Source organism: Muntiacus reevesi, chromosome 8, assembly GCF_963930625.1.
Source record: "Muntiacus reevesi chromosome 8, mMunRee1.1, whole genome shotgun sequence".
Taxonomy (NCBI): Eukaryota; Metazoa; Chordata; class Mammalia; order Artiodactyla; family Cervidae; genus Muntiacus; species Muntiacus reevesi.
Window position 1 is genome coordinate 52325511 of NC_089256.1, and position 15596 is coordinate 52341106.

The 15596-nt window shown below is 40.1% G+C and overlaps 1 pseudogene; it reads left to right on the forward strand.

Moving 5' to 3' along the window:
* Nucleotides 1-513: 513 nt before the first annotated feature.
* Nucleotides 514-1531, forward strand: LOC136173394 (ribosome biogenesis protein NSA2 homolog pseudogene; annotated as a pseudogene).
* Nucleotides 1532-15596: the final 14065 nt, after the last annotated feature.

The window sequence follows — 15596 nt, forward strand, 5'->3', positions numbered from 1 at the left end:
TGCTGACTCTGGGCTCCTTCTTCAGTCTTGAAGCTGGGCAAGCGCAGGCCTTGAAGGTTTGTGCAGCTCAAACCCAATACGACCACTACTTATAAACTAAATAGCTAACAAGGACCTAATGTATAGCACAGAGAACTCTGCTCAATGCTCTGTGATGGCCTCTATGGGAAAAGAATCTAAAAAATAGTGGATGTATGTATAACTGATTCACTTTTCTATATGCCTGAAACAAACACAACATTGTATTCCAACTGTACTCCAATAAAATTTAAAAAAACAAAATGAGTCTGTGTTTCTTCTCCTGGGGGGGAAGAAAGTGCTTTGACTTGCCCCTTTCAGTAGCCACACAGGTTTGTGAACTGAGGACTTGGACTCTCCCTTCTGCATGGATTTTACCTTTATTACTTCCCATGATGCTCATTCATTGTGGTCTTGTGATCTTCCCTTCATGGAGTACTTAATCTTATTCTGAGCAGTACTAAGTGCTTTACAAGATCACAAGGATGGGAAATTTGAGAACATTGCGCTGCAGAGACTGCACCTGGCAGCTCGGCACCCGTCACCATGCCACAAAATGAATATATCGAGTTATACCACAAGCTCTATGGATATCGTTTGGATTACCATGAGAAAAAGAGAAAGAAGGAAGGTCAAGAAGCTCATGAACGTTCAAAGAAGGCAAAAAAGATGATTGGTCTGAAAGCTAAGCTCTACCATAAACGGCGCCATGCTGAGAAAATACAAATGAAAAAGACTATTAAGATGCATGAAAAGAGAAACACAAAGCAGAAGAATGATGAAAACTCCACAAGGAGCAGTACCTGCATATCTACTGGACTGAGAGGGACAGTCTCGAGCTAAAGTACTTTCCAATATGGTTAAACAGAAACAAAAAGAGAAAGCTGGAAAATGGGAGGTCCCTCTGCCCAAAGTTCGTGCCCAGGGAGAAACAGAAGTATTAAAAGTAATTCGAACAGGAAAGAGAAAGAAGAAAGCCTGGAAGAGGATGATTACTAAAGCCTGCTTTGTTAGAGATGGCTTTACTTGAAAACCACCTAAGTATGAAAGATTCATTAGGCCAATGGGATTACGTTTCAAGAAGGCTCATGTAACACATCCTGAACTGAAAGCCACCTTTTGCTTGCCAGTACTTGGTGTAAAGAAGAACCCCTCATCCCCACTGTATACAACTTTGGGTGTTATTACCAAAGGAACCATCATTGAGGTGAACGTGAGCGAGATGGGCCTTGTAACACAAGGAGGCAGAGTCATCTGGGGAAAATATGCCCAGGTTACTAATAATCCTGAAAATGATGGATACATAAATGCAGTCTTACTGGTTTGACAGCAGTTACATACAAATAACTCCTTATAATTACTGAATACTACACACCAATCGGGAAACCATTACTCTGATATTTCTAAATACTACCAATCAACCTTACATGTTGTCTTCAGTCAAAGAAAACTATTTATTCTGTTTTAAAAAAGAAAAAAGCCAACATTAAAATGATCTCATTTAAAAAAAAAAGATCACAAGGATAAGGCAAATTGTAGCTTTCATCGAACGGATGAGGAAACTGAGGCTCACGGCAGTGAACTGACTTGTCAAGATCACGTAGCAAGAGAACAAGAGACAGGAAGTTAATGTGTTTCCCACCTCCTGTCCCAAATACTTGACTATTTATAGGCACTTAGTATATGAGTTCCTGGTTGCCAGATGCCAGAAGAGTGCTGAGCAAGGAAGGTGCCCTGTGCAGATGTACCAGAAGTCGAGAGGAAGGGCAGGCTGGGATGCCTTATGCAGAGTGGGACGTCTAGATTGGAATTGCACCAGCCAATCCCTAGAGTTCCTTCTAATGACAAGATTATCTGACTCTGAATTCCTCTCATTTAAGAAGCTGAGGTTGCCCACCTTGGACAGTGAGGCTAAAAAAACTTGGCTGAATTTCTCCCACTTTGCAGTGCTCTTTGATGGCCTTTCAAAAAGTCCCTGGAAATCCACCACCCCAAATCTGTCCCCCACTAGGCCTGGCAGGAGGCCTTCTGTGAAGTTCGAAGGAAGCTCCTAGGCAAATTTTTGCCCCATTGACTCTGCACTAAGCACTTTATATGCATTATCTCACCTGTCTTCTTATCAAAATGCAAGAGGTTTATTAGAGGTTAAGGAATTTGTTTTAGATCACACTGAATCTAAGTGGCAAGGCAATAATTGGAGCCGAAGACACTGGACATAAAAGCTCATATGCTTTTTGACTTTATTGATGTATAAATGGACTACAATACACTGAGAATATAAAAAGTATAAAATATGTCAAGTGTATACCTGTGAGACGATCACCCCAATCAAGAGGACTGAAGCCCTTTCTCATCAACACTGGGTAGCAGCTTCTATTAATCCTAATTCTTCTCTTGGCTTCACTAGATCAGTGTCAGTTCCATCCTACATGACAAGCAGCCAGATGCCCAACCTGTGCTTCCTAAATCTTCTGTTCTTCTATTCCTCAAGTACCTTTGAGAGTTTTTGCAAATGCACTTCATGGGACATAACTGAGTTTCTCTTATCAGCTTGTTAACCCCCCCAAACTGATTTTGCCCAGGTAATTGAATATTTGGATGATTCTTCAATCGCCAAAAGCCATGCAGCTACTGTCACAGAGCAGACAGGTTGCAACCAGGCCTGTAGGTGGCAGGCTGCAGGGTCCAGAGCAAGGCCTAGTGAGGCAGGCTCAGTGGCCAGGGTTGGGATGTCTTTGACTTAACCTGGCCTGCTCCAAATGATGACATCTTTCAACCAATCAGTTTGTGTGTGTTTATTTTAGAAAGATTAATAAAATTATTTTACCTTATTATTTATTTTTATCAAAGCATGGTTGATTTACAGTATTAATCTCAGGTATACAGCATAGTGATTCAGTATTTTTATAGATTATACTGCCCTTAAAGTTATTACAGAATAATGGCTGAATTTTCCTGTGCTGTGCAATATATCCTTTTTTTTTGTGCAATATATCCTTGTTGCTTATCTATTTTATACACCGTAGTTTGTATCTCCTGATCACATAATCTTGCCCCTCCCTGCCAAAATAAAAATGATTTGTCTTTTTTCCCCGTTTTCTGTGTCTATGTAGAATAAATATACAAATAGTATTTATAATATGCTTTGTATTTATATGTGCTTTGTATATGTGTATATATATATATCTGTTTCATATAAAATATTTTTAGGGAAGAAAAAATTCCCAGGTATAGTTATCTTTAACTTCCACTAATTTTTCCTTTAAAAAATATTCTTATAATTTGTTTGACACTAGTCTGGGTATGTATACACCATCTTGCTCATCCTTACAACCACCTCACAGAGTAGAGCAGGAGTATTACTCCATTTCACAAATGAAAAAGTAAACTAATGTCCTGTAGGGTGAATGGGATATAAACAAACAGAGCAACAAAGCAGGCAGATGATGACTAGTGTCCTGGGACCAGAGGAAGACTAAAGGGGTAGTAAGCTGCTCAGGCCCCAGTGCAAGGAGAAGTTCAGGGACATTCCTGTGACAGACACGAAAAGAAAGCAATGTTTCACGGAGCCTTGCGGAGGAGGTCAGTGGCAAGACGTGACGGCCCCCAAAAACCTCTATTAGAGCAGAGATTGAGCTGGAAGCAGGCGGACTTGTTTTGAAGTTGCGTTTGCACGACAAACTCGGTTTTTCCTTAGATTATTAATCTAAGAAGATTGAGTAGAGTTAGTGGAGGGCCTCGGCAAGTCGAAGACCTCAGCAAGCCCCCTTTGATACCTCACAATGGAGGGACAGGTCTGAGTACTGGAAGTGCTTCAGTTCCAATTTCCACTCAGTTTCTCATCAGGAAATAACACTTCCCTCACCCATTTGCTTAAGGCATTGGAAGACACCTGTAAGATGAACAAATACAAGCTCTGAGCTTTATGAGGCTTTCGTTGCAGTCTCCTCTCCCTTCCCAAATATCAGTGGCTGATACACTCGAGAATCTCTTTCCTTCTGTGCAGTGTCACTTGCTGATGAATGATGAAAACCATAACCAGCAAAAGTCATCCTAAAGTGGGCATAAGGGAGAATGGCAAACAAGGAGCCCCAGCTGCCACTCCCAGTTTTGCCTTTCTCTTTCCATCTCCATGGGGGAGAGTTCTGACAAAATGTGGTCCACTAGAGAAGGGAATGGCAAACCACTTCAGTATTCTTGCCTTGAGAACACCATGAACAGTATGAAAAGGCAAAAAGATAGGACACTGAAAGATTAACTCCCCAGGTCGGTAGGTGCCCAATATGCTACTGGAGATCAGTGGAGAAATAACTCCAGAAAGAATGAAGGGATGGAGCCAAAGCAAAAGCAACACTCAGTTGTGGATGTGACTGGTGATGGAAGCAAGGTCTCATGCTGTAAAGAGCAATACTGCATAGGAACCTGGAATGTTAGGTCTATGAATCAAGGCAAATTGGAAGTGGTCCAACAGGAGATGGCAAGAGTGAACGTCAATGTTTTAGGAATCAGTGAACTAAAATGGACTGGAATGGGTGTATTTAACTCAGACGACCTTTATATCTACTACTGTGGGCAGGAATCCCTGAGAAGAAATGAAGTAGCCATCATAGTCAAGGAGAGTCCGAAATGCAGTACTTGGATACAATCTCAAAAACGACAGAATGATCTCTTCATTTCCAAGGCAAACCATTCAATATCACAGTAATCCAAGTCTATGCCCTGACCAGTAATGCTGAAGAAGCTGAGTGAGCTGAAGTTGAGTGAGTCTATGAAGACTTACAAGACCTTTTAGAAATAACACCCAAAAAAGATGTCCTTTTCATTATAGAGGACTGGAATGCAAAAGTAGGAAGTCAAGAAACACCTGGAGTAACAGGCAAATTTGGCCTTGGAGTACAGAATGAAGCAGGGAAAACGCTAACAAAGTTTTGCCAAGAGAATGCACTGGTCATAGCAAACACCCTATTCCAACAACACAAGAGAAGACTCTACACATTGACATCACCAAATGGTGAACACCAAAATCAGATTGATTATATTCTTTGCAACCAAAGGTGGAGAAGCTCTATATAGTCAGCAAAAGCAAGACTGGGAGCCGATTGTGGCTCAGATCATGAACTCTTTTTTGCCAAATTCAGACTTAAATTGAAGAGTGTAGGGAAAACCACTAGACCATTCAGGTATGACCCAAATCAAATCTCTTATGATTATACAGTGGAAGTGAGAGATAGATTTAAGGGACTAGATCTGATAGACAGAGTGTCTGAAGAACTATGGATGGAGGTTTGTGACATTGTATAGGTTACAGGGATCAAGACCTTCACTGAGAAAAAGAAATGCAGAAAAAGCAAAATGACTGTCTGACAAGGCCTTACAAATAGCTGTGAAAAGAAGAGAAGCAAAAAGCAAAGGAGAAAAGGAAAGATATACCCATTTGAATGCAGAGTTCCAAAGAATAGTGAGAAGAGATAAGAAAGCCTTCCTCAGTGATCAGTGCAAAGAAATAGAGGAGAACAATAGAATGGGAAAGAAAAGAGATCTCTTCAAGAAACTTAGAGATACCAAGGGAACATTTCATGCAAAGATGGGCACAATAAAGGGCATAAATGGTATGGATCTAACAGAAGCAGATGATATTAAGAAGAGGTGGCAAGAATACACAGAAGATCTATACAAAAAAGATCTTCATGACCCAGATAATCACGATGGTGTGATCACTCACCTAGAGCCAGATATCCGGAATCTGAAGTCAAGTGGGCCTTAGGAAGCATCACTATGAACAAAGCTAGTAGAGGTGATGAAATTACAGGTAAGCTAATTCAAATCCTAAAAGATGATGCTGTGAAAAAGCTACACTCAATATGCCAGCAAATTTGGAAAGCTCAGCAGTGGCCACAGGACTGGAAAAGGTCAGTTTTCATTCCAATCCCAAAGAAAGGCAATGTCAAAGAATGCTCAAACTACTGCACAACTGCACTCATCTCACATGCAAGTAACACTCAAAATTCATCGAGCCAGGTTTCAACAATACAAGAATTGTGAAATTCCAGATGTTCAATCTGGTTTTAGAAGAGTCAGAGGAACCAGAGATTAAATTACCAACATCTGTTGGATCATCAAAAAAGCAAGAGAATTTCAGAAAAATATCTATTTTTGCTATATTGACTGTGTAAAATCCTTGGACTGTGCAGATCACCACAAACTGTGGAAAATTATGAAAGAGATGGAATTACCAGACCACCTGACTTGCCTCCTGAGAAATCTGTATGCAGGTCAAGAAGCAACAGTTAAAACTGGACATGGAACAACAGACTGGTTCCAAATAGAGAAAGGACTACACCAAGGCTGTATGTTGCCATCCTGTTTATTTAACTTATATGCAGAGTACATCATAAGAAACACTGGGCTGGATGAAGCATAAGCTGGAATCAAGATTGCCAGGAGAAATATCAATAACCTCAGATATGCAGATGACACCACCCTTATGGTAGAAAGTGAAGAAGAACTAAAGAGCCTCTTGATGAAAGTGAAAGAGGAGAGTGAAAAAGTTGGCTTTAAAGCTCTACATTCAGAAAACTAAGATCATGGCATTCAGTCCCATCACTTCATGGCAAATAAATGGAATACAGTGGCTAACTTCATTTTTCTGGGCTCCCAAATCACTGCAGATGGTGATTGCAGCCATGAAATTAAGAGAATCTTGCTCCTTGGAAGAAAAGTTATGACCAACCTAAACAGTGTATTAAAAAGCAAAGACATTACTTTGCCAACAAATGTCTGTCTAGTCAAGGCTATGGTTTTTCCAGTGGTCATGTATGGATGTTAGAGTTGGACTATAAAGAAAGCAGGGGGCCGAAGAACTGATGCTTTTGAACTGTGGTGTTGGAGAAGACTCTTGAGAGTCCGTTGGAGAGCAAGCCAATCCAAGCAGTCCATCCTAAAGGAAATCAGTACTGAATATTCACTGAAAGGAGTGATGTTGAAGCTGAAACTGCAATACTTTGGCCACCTGATGCAAAGAATTGACTCATTTGAAAACATCCTGTCGCTGGGAAAGATTGAACTGTGAGGAGAAGGGGACGACAGAAAATGAGTTGGTTGGATGGCAATACCAGCTCAATGGGCATGAGTTTGAGTCAACTCCAGGAGATGGTGATGGACAGGAAGGCCTGGCGTGCTGCAGTCCATGGGGTCACAAAGAGTCAGACATGAATGAGTGACTGAACTGAAATGAACTGAACTGAACTCCATCTCCAGCAGCGACCTGTTCTGAATTTCCACCAGGAGGCTCAGCCCTGTTCCTGGGTCATCCCACAGTGGGGGTACCAAACCCAGACCAGCTTCACTCTACACCAGGAGCTCTAAGTCACACTACCCACCAGTCTGACCAGAGGCAGTGTTCCTGATTGAGACAGAATAGGATGGTCAAATAGTTAGCTTAGAAACCCCATTAAGGAATTGTAGATAAGGAAATTTAGGGGATTGAGGAAACCACAGTAGGAATAATGACCACTTAAGAAAGTAATGAAAAAATTCTGAAACAACGTGGGCTTGCTTGACTCATAAGGCAAAACAAGTCGCTTAGTATCATAGTCAGATTGGCTTGCTTAATGATAAAATCAAGGTAACTTGCTTAGAAAACAAAACCATGTAACAGAAGCACGAGACGTAACCTAAAACAAAACAAAACAAAAAAACTATGGTGGCATGAGACCTATATCCTCCTGTGAGCTCAGTGAGCTGGTAACACCCTAAACGTGTTTTTTGGCCCCAAGACATGTTCTTTGTGCCATGCAACCAAAACAATAAAACAATAGTAGAAAATAAGGACTACGACCTGCCCTGTGGTGTCATCAAGGTAATGACTCCCAAAACCGGCTCTGTGTACACAAAAAATAATCACTTATGGGAAGGTGACTTTTCAAAGTGAAAGCCCCTCATTGCACGGAGACTTGAAAATATTTTTTCCAAAGTGATATGACAAACCTAGCCTGACCATACAGGGAGGGACAAAGCAAACGGTCCTTGCTCTACGCGGTGGAGGAACTGATGATGGAAATGTGATGTCTACTCAAAAGAGACCATGAAGACCTTCTCCTCCTCCCCTCTCTTCCTCTGATTATAAAAATGTAACTCACTGAGTACCCAGAGCAGCAAAACACTTGCCTGCCCACTTGTGAACCTTACAAGCATCCTATTCTAATAAATCACTTCTTATCTATTACTTTGTCTCTTGCTGAATTCCTTTCTGCACTGAGACATAGAGGACTGTGGGGCCAGAGCTCTTTGGAGCCCTGGAAATGACACCTACCAGTTTCACTCTGATTCTGCTAATTGGGCTTCTGTCTCATTCCCAAACGTAAGATCCCCTGTGGGTACTACTGTTCCCCAGTTCCTGTTTGGCAGCCTGCCTCAAGCCCCAGATCCTTCTTAGGAGTAAGGACTAGGCTTTCTCTTGCCAGGCTCCTACCCAGAATTGGAACACTCCCCCAGGCTCAAAGTCTCTAGCTGGGCTTGGCCACTAGAGAACAGACTCCTGGAGCCAGCTTCCTGTTTGGATTTCCAAGTATCACCTGCCCCATGTTCCTCACAGCTGGACTTAGCTGCTTTTTGGAAACATTTCCACTTCTGCATTATCGCCTCCTTTCTATGGCCAACTGCTCTTCTGAGCTGTAGGCAAGGATTGCCATAAGACAATTGGCTAGATTGAGCTTCCTTTGTTAGCACCTGCAAATTCATCAGTTTGCCAAGTACAGATATCCAGTCCATTGGGTATGTTCACAATCCTTTCTATTCTGCCTAAATCAGTAATTGGATATATCCTACAATTCTGTGATATGGCCATGGCTTTATCCAGTTAGTGGATTCTGCAAATGTTCTATTTAAATTGGACTTTCCAAATGAAATCCTCTTTTAAATATACTAGAGAGACTGTTCAAAGAATCCTATTCTGATTCCTTTGCAAAAAGTGGGTAGCATTATGGTGCAGTGTAAAGTACCTTATGGGCTTCCCTGGTGGCTCAGTGGTAAAGAACCCACCTGCAATGCAGGAGACACAGGTTAGGAGTATCTTCTGGAGAAGTGTCTTCTTGAGAAGATCATCTGGAGAAGGAAATGCCAACCCACTCCAGAATTCTTGCCTAGGAAATCCCATGGACACAGGAGCATGGTGGGTTACAGTCCCTGGGGTTGCAAAGAGTCAGACACGACTGAGTGACTGAATGATAATAACAATAACAAAGTATCTTATATAAGACTCAAGTTCTTTATTTGAGGCCCACCTCTCATAGATTGTGACCTCGGAAAATAATTATACAGTTTTCTTGGAACTTTTTCTTCATCTGAGAAAAAATGAAGGTAATTTAGTAATTTCTAAGGTTCAGTCTACTTGTAACAATCTATGGTTCTTAGTAATTCTACCTTAGCATGTATGATTTTGCATATTCAAAATTTCTGGTTAGAAGTTCTCAAAAGTAAGTACACTGGCATGAAGTTTCTGCCTGGGGGTTTACTCTTTTGGCTTCCATTTTTATAGACTGTCCTTAAGGACCCAATATTGTCGTAATACTTGCCAACTGAGATACACTTCACAGAAGAGGAGCTGCCTTACCTCCAGAGAAGAGTTATTCATTTTTGAAAATAACAGAAAGCCAGGTGGTTGCTTCTGAAGATGGACCAATAGGCCAAGTCACCCTAAGGAAGGTCAGAACCTGATGCCAAGCAATGATATTTGAGAGCAATACTTCTGAGAAGTAGAGACAGTGGTAACCTGCTCTTTTCTACTGTAATTAATGGGGAGTCCCTGTATATTTGTATTAGACTCTTTCATGTTAGGGTTGCTAAATGTTTCATAAATGAAATTAATTCAATTAAACTTCACAGCGCCACTTTGAGGTAGGTAATTCCTCTTTGGGACCTCACATCTTTGCTTGCTACCATGTCATGTGAAGATTATACGATAGTGCAGATTAGGACAACTAATAATAAGATGAGTTTAGATAAAGTTCTAGAGTTAAAGGTCTCAAGTGCTTTGCAAGTAAGCAGAATGGAGGAACGAAGACTGGAGAGGAAGCTTGAGGCAGCTCATTGCCAATGATGACAAGCAGAGACATCACGCTCATTTTGAGTTCCACCTTATATTGAGGACACATGACCCTGAACTGGTCTTTGTGACCCCTTTGTGACTCAGCTCCTACAGTTCTCAAGTGGGGGCAGTAATATGACTCATCTTACTTCATAGAGATGTTGCAAGGAATAATGTTTGTAATCTGCTGTGGAGTTCTCAGATGAAAGGTGGAGGTTAATACATGATGAAACATGATTACCACTTATCTTCACACCATCTAAATGGGTTAGGATGTGAAGAAGTCACAGGCCCAGAGTCCTGGCAGAAACTAGAAGTGTCATTATTTCTATTTTGCAACCATTATATACACCCAAAAAGGGTGAGAAATAGACCAGTGGACATATTCCTGAGATAAATGAGAGCAAACTGGGACACCAGATCAGCAAAGAGGCAGCTATTTTTTGGTTTTCTTCTTTTTTTCTTTTCCATTCTTATTTTGAAATGGAGTATTTGAGAGGGAATGGCTGAAGCAACATCTTCTCTTGGGAATTCCTCTCAATTCTAAGTTATCAATATATAAATATATGTGTATTATTCAGATTCCTAAGAATGGGCTCATATGTATGTTTTTCAGCAGGCCTTTGCTTTCAGTCTTCTTTGTCAGTAATGATTTCTCTATCTCTCCATCTCCATTTGTCTAGGTTGGCATGGAGCTTCCTACCTCCATGAAGTCTTTTTGCTTTAACCCTACCTGAACTTTCTCTGCCACTCTTTTGTAATTAGCACTTGTTTTGGAATTCATATTTTGGTATTTGTCTTGCTTCTTAATGACTTAGCTCTTAATGACTTAGCTCTTCCAAGGTATATTAACTCACATTCTTCATCTAGTACAAGTTGGCATATGAAGTGAAACAAACAAGTGTTAACTCTGTTAGAAAAGTGTCAAGATTTGAATTCAGATCACGCCAAACCCACATCTGCTGCACTCACCATGTCATATTATGCTCTGCGAGGCACATCCAGCGGAGAAGATATTTCAAATGGGTGATATTAAGGAAAAGAGAGACTGATTTAAATAATAAAACTTTTAACTCCTTGGGTAAATTCTAGGGAGGGTAATAACTGAATTGTATGATAAGATGTTTAATTTTGTGAGAAATTCCCAAAATGTTTTCCAAAGCAACTGCACCATTTTGCATTCCCATCAGCAATGAAACCTTCTCCTGTTCCACATCCTTGCTGGTATCTGGTGTTGGCAGTGTTCCAAATTTTGGCCATTTTAATAGGTGTATAGGGATATTTCATTGTTGCTTTAATTTACAATTCCCTGATGGCATAATCAAATGAGGTGATTATAAATAACAAACACAAAAGTTATTTACTTAAATTATTTCTTGGTTAATTAGTTCAGCCTTGATTACTAAATTCCTTGTTCCTAAACGTATGTCTCCACAAAAACCTGCACATGAATGTTGATAGCTGCCATTCTCATAGCCCAAACTTGGAAGTGACCAAGATGTCGTTTGGTAGGTGAATAGATAAATAAACTGTGGTACATCCAGACAATGGAATAATATTCAACTCTAAAAGAAATGAGCCATCAAGACAAGACTGGGAGAACTTACGTACATATTACTAAGCAAAAGATATCAATTTGAAAAGGCAACATATTGTATGATTCCAACTATGTAACATTCTAAAAGCAACACTATGGAGACAGTAAGAAATCAGTCATTGCCTGAGGTCATTGGAAAGTTAGGGATGAATAGCGGGAGGAAGGAGAATTTTTAGGGCAGTGAAACTATATAATACTATAGGGGTTAAAACTCAGAATGGACAACGCCAAAAGTGAATTCTAGTGTAAACTGTGGACCTTGAGTAAAAATGACGTGTCAGTGTAGGTTTAATTGTTAACAAATGTACTATTCTGGTGGGGAATGCTAATGGGGTAGGTAGGACATATATTTTTTAAAAGTATATGAAAGATCTCTGTACCTTCTGCTCAACTTTAGTACAAACCTAAAGATGCTGCCAAAAAGTCTATTGAAATTTATTTAATGTTAAAATTTATTTAATAAATAATAATTAATTTTCAAACAATGTTGTAAAAGGAAGTACATTTAACTTAGAGGGTTCAAAAAATCTTTCTATTATCTAGAAAGACTGAGCTATTTTTAGAACTTGTTTATTTAGTGATTCTTGTAATAATAGTCAAGCACAGGTTGATCAAGGAAAATATGCATATTTGTGATGCTAGTTTATTTTCACTGATATCATTACTTACTGTGTTAAGCTCAGACTCAGGCCATTCAGGTAATGACCTTAATCTCTATTTCCTGCCCTCTCTCACTCCCTTTTTCTTTCACTCACACCTTGGTTGCAGCAAAGGTGATGGATTAATTCAGGACCAGCTTGTGTGTTTCTCCTGATGGCTCCCTTGCTTTAGATGCTCTTTCCTATGTCACACTTCCAGTCTAAGCCCCGGCAACTCCATCTATTGAAGCTTTTCCTATCTGACTTCAACGTCCTTCTTAAATACTTCCTTCCCGAAGAGGCTCTCCTGATCATATAGATTTAATATCTCTCAGAAAGCGCTTAGATTATGCCAAATGAACCTGTAGAAGTTGTATTAACCTGATAATGAGGATCGTGGATTGGGAGAGCTGCATTGCCATGTCCGAATACTCGAGCATCACTATTTATTTTCTGTGCTGGCATTCCCCAGTCTACTAAGTGGGAAGGTCCAGAATAGTACTGACTACAGAGGTTGCTGTCAGGATTGTAAATATGTGTGTAAAATGCTCAGAATAGTGCCTGGTATGTGGAAGTGTTCTGTAAATGTTCTGTTTCCTTTTCATGGAATATAGCTCCGTTTCTAGGTACACTCATGCTTACAGACCAACAGTACTAGACAAGGAAGGAGGCTGCCCACGAGTCATGTGGGTTGTAGAGGTATTTGGATCTTTTACCATTAGAACTTCTGGAGGGATGTGAGGAAACTCATTGTTTCAAAGTCCTCAGTTCTCCTGGACCATGTCATTAAAATGATTTTCCACAGACTCCTGGTTTTCAATAACTTTTTTTCTTTTACATTCTTAAGGACCGATTTTGCTATTCAAGTTGGGCTTAAATATTGCTATGGCATAATCAGATCTGTTTAATGAGGTTAAGTTTGTGTGCAGTTTTTCCTGAAATTCTTAATTATACACTCATCTTACACCCACAGTGGCACATGAATTGCCAAGTGTATTCAGGAGCCCAGTCAGAAGGAAAAAGTGCAGGAATTGCCAGTTCTAGACAATAGAATGAAACACTTGTTTCACTTGCCCACTAGCACTGGTATAGTTTTACCACTTCACTTACAAACATTTTTCAATCCTCATAAGTTGAGATAAAGTTTGAAGTCTCTTAAATATTTACATGACTCTTGCTAGAGCTCTAAAATATTCACTTACCCTTTTTTGAGATATAATTTTTTGTTGTTGTTGAGATATAATTCACCTTTATAAAATCTACCCTTTAAAAAGTGTACAATTTAGTGAGTTTAGTATTTTCACAAAGTTTTGATGTCATAACCACTATCTAATTCCAGAAGATTTTCATCCTCCTAAAAAGAAATCTCATACTCCTCATATTTTGATTTTGTGATAAAATGTTTTATTTATGTGGTTAAGTTGCACTAATAATTTTTAGAAATTCAGAGAGCTACATGTATGTATAAATATAGTAATCAATATTATAATAGGCTATTTTTTAATGCTTATCTTAGTGATACTTTGCCATTTTTTCAATGGTTTACACACAAGAACACACTTCAGTCTTTGATTTGCCAGGATTTTTCATATCAGGTTGGTGATATCGGTTCCAACATTTGTGGGTAGCTTGAAGAAGAGTGGGTGGACACATTGAAGGTAAAAACAATTCTCCTTTATTGAACACACACTGTTTCCCAGGCACTACCCCTCACACAGGAGGTAAGTTCTATTGCTATCATTTTTTATTTTTTATTCTACATGGGAGCAAATAGAGGCTTCTGGGGCTTATGAAACTTGTTATCCCCACATGGCATAACTAGGAAAGGCCAAATTTGAACCCAGGCCCTCCGAAGAGGGTGACAGAGAGTGAGATGGTTGGATGGCATCATCACTGACTCAATGGACATGAGTTTGAGCAAACTCTGGGAGATAGAGAAGGACAAGGAAACCTGGTGTGCTGCAGTTCATGGGGTCACAAAGAATCATAACTTACTGACTGAACCTCCGAAGTCAGAACACTTGCCCTTAAACACTGTGCTCTAGGGATTGATGTTAAATTGAATGTCTAGCTTGATTACGATGACAGTCCTTGATCAGAGCTGTACAACACGCTTCCCCAAGCCCGCATTCAATTCCTCCAGTTATTGGTTGAGAAGAGCCAGCTTCTGCAGGTTAAATGCTTACAGTGAGGCTAGCACAGATGAGCAGCTAGACTGCTTTTTTTTTTTCTCTTTCAGAACAGACATGAATGTGTGTTCCTTCCACAGTACTGGGACTTCTGACAGTTATCTTAGACTTCTAGTACAGCTCTCAAAATAACTAAACATCTTTTACCACATTTGTTTGTGTATTTGAATCCTTACATCAGTTGGAGGATAGCAAATATGACTTGATTTATATATGTCGTCTCTGTGCTTTAATAATGTGTGTTGAATGAATGTGTGAAAAAAATTTAAAAATGAGTCTAGACTCCTTATGAGTTCAACCACCGATATTTTAGTGAGAGGAGACTTTACGGAATAGTTTGATTATATGTATGTATATATACACACACACACACACACACATATATATATATATATATATATATATTTTTTTTTTTTTTTTTTTCCTGCAAGTTTCTCAGAAAAGTAAACTGAATTCCACATTCCACTGAGTGGAATATTTTTTTTACGCAGACAGAGAAACGTGATTTCAAATACCTTTTGAAGACGATTAGTCACAATTTTTACCTTTTGTGAGCAAAATGAATGAAGGTCCTATTAAAAGTCGATGGATTAGGGCTTTCATGAATCAAGTGAAATCTGCAGCTCTGTTAGCTTCCCTCCCACAAAGCTCCTTAGCATCTGTGAAGGAATCTGGGAGTCCTTGTGCCTGTTCCCCACTCCTCAGAGAGGTCCTGCCAACTCTGCATTGTCCCGCCGGATTTGCAGTCAGATGTCTTGGGCTGGCAGGCACTGTGCAGGCAATGAGTTCTTTCCCTGTAAGTTGGGTACAAAAAGAGCAGCATGGGAGCAGCCTCCTCTGGGACAGCGGCTTAGAGAGAATGCAGTTAGCCAGGAGCCGGCAGAAATTCCTCCAAGCAGAGGGTGGCTCGTGGGAGGAGTTCAGTTTGCTAAGTACTGTCATTTGCTGAGAGAAGGTGTGTGCTCCAGAGCGAGTTTTAACCTGGAGGATTGTTAACGCTTTAACTCTTTCAGTCAGCTGGCGAGGGAGAGCGGCGGTGGCTGGGCGTGTTCAAACTCCACCTGGACGCA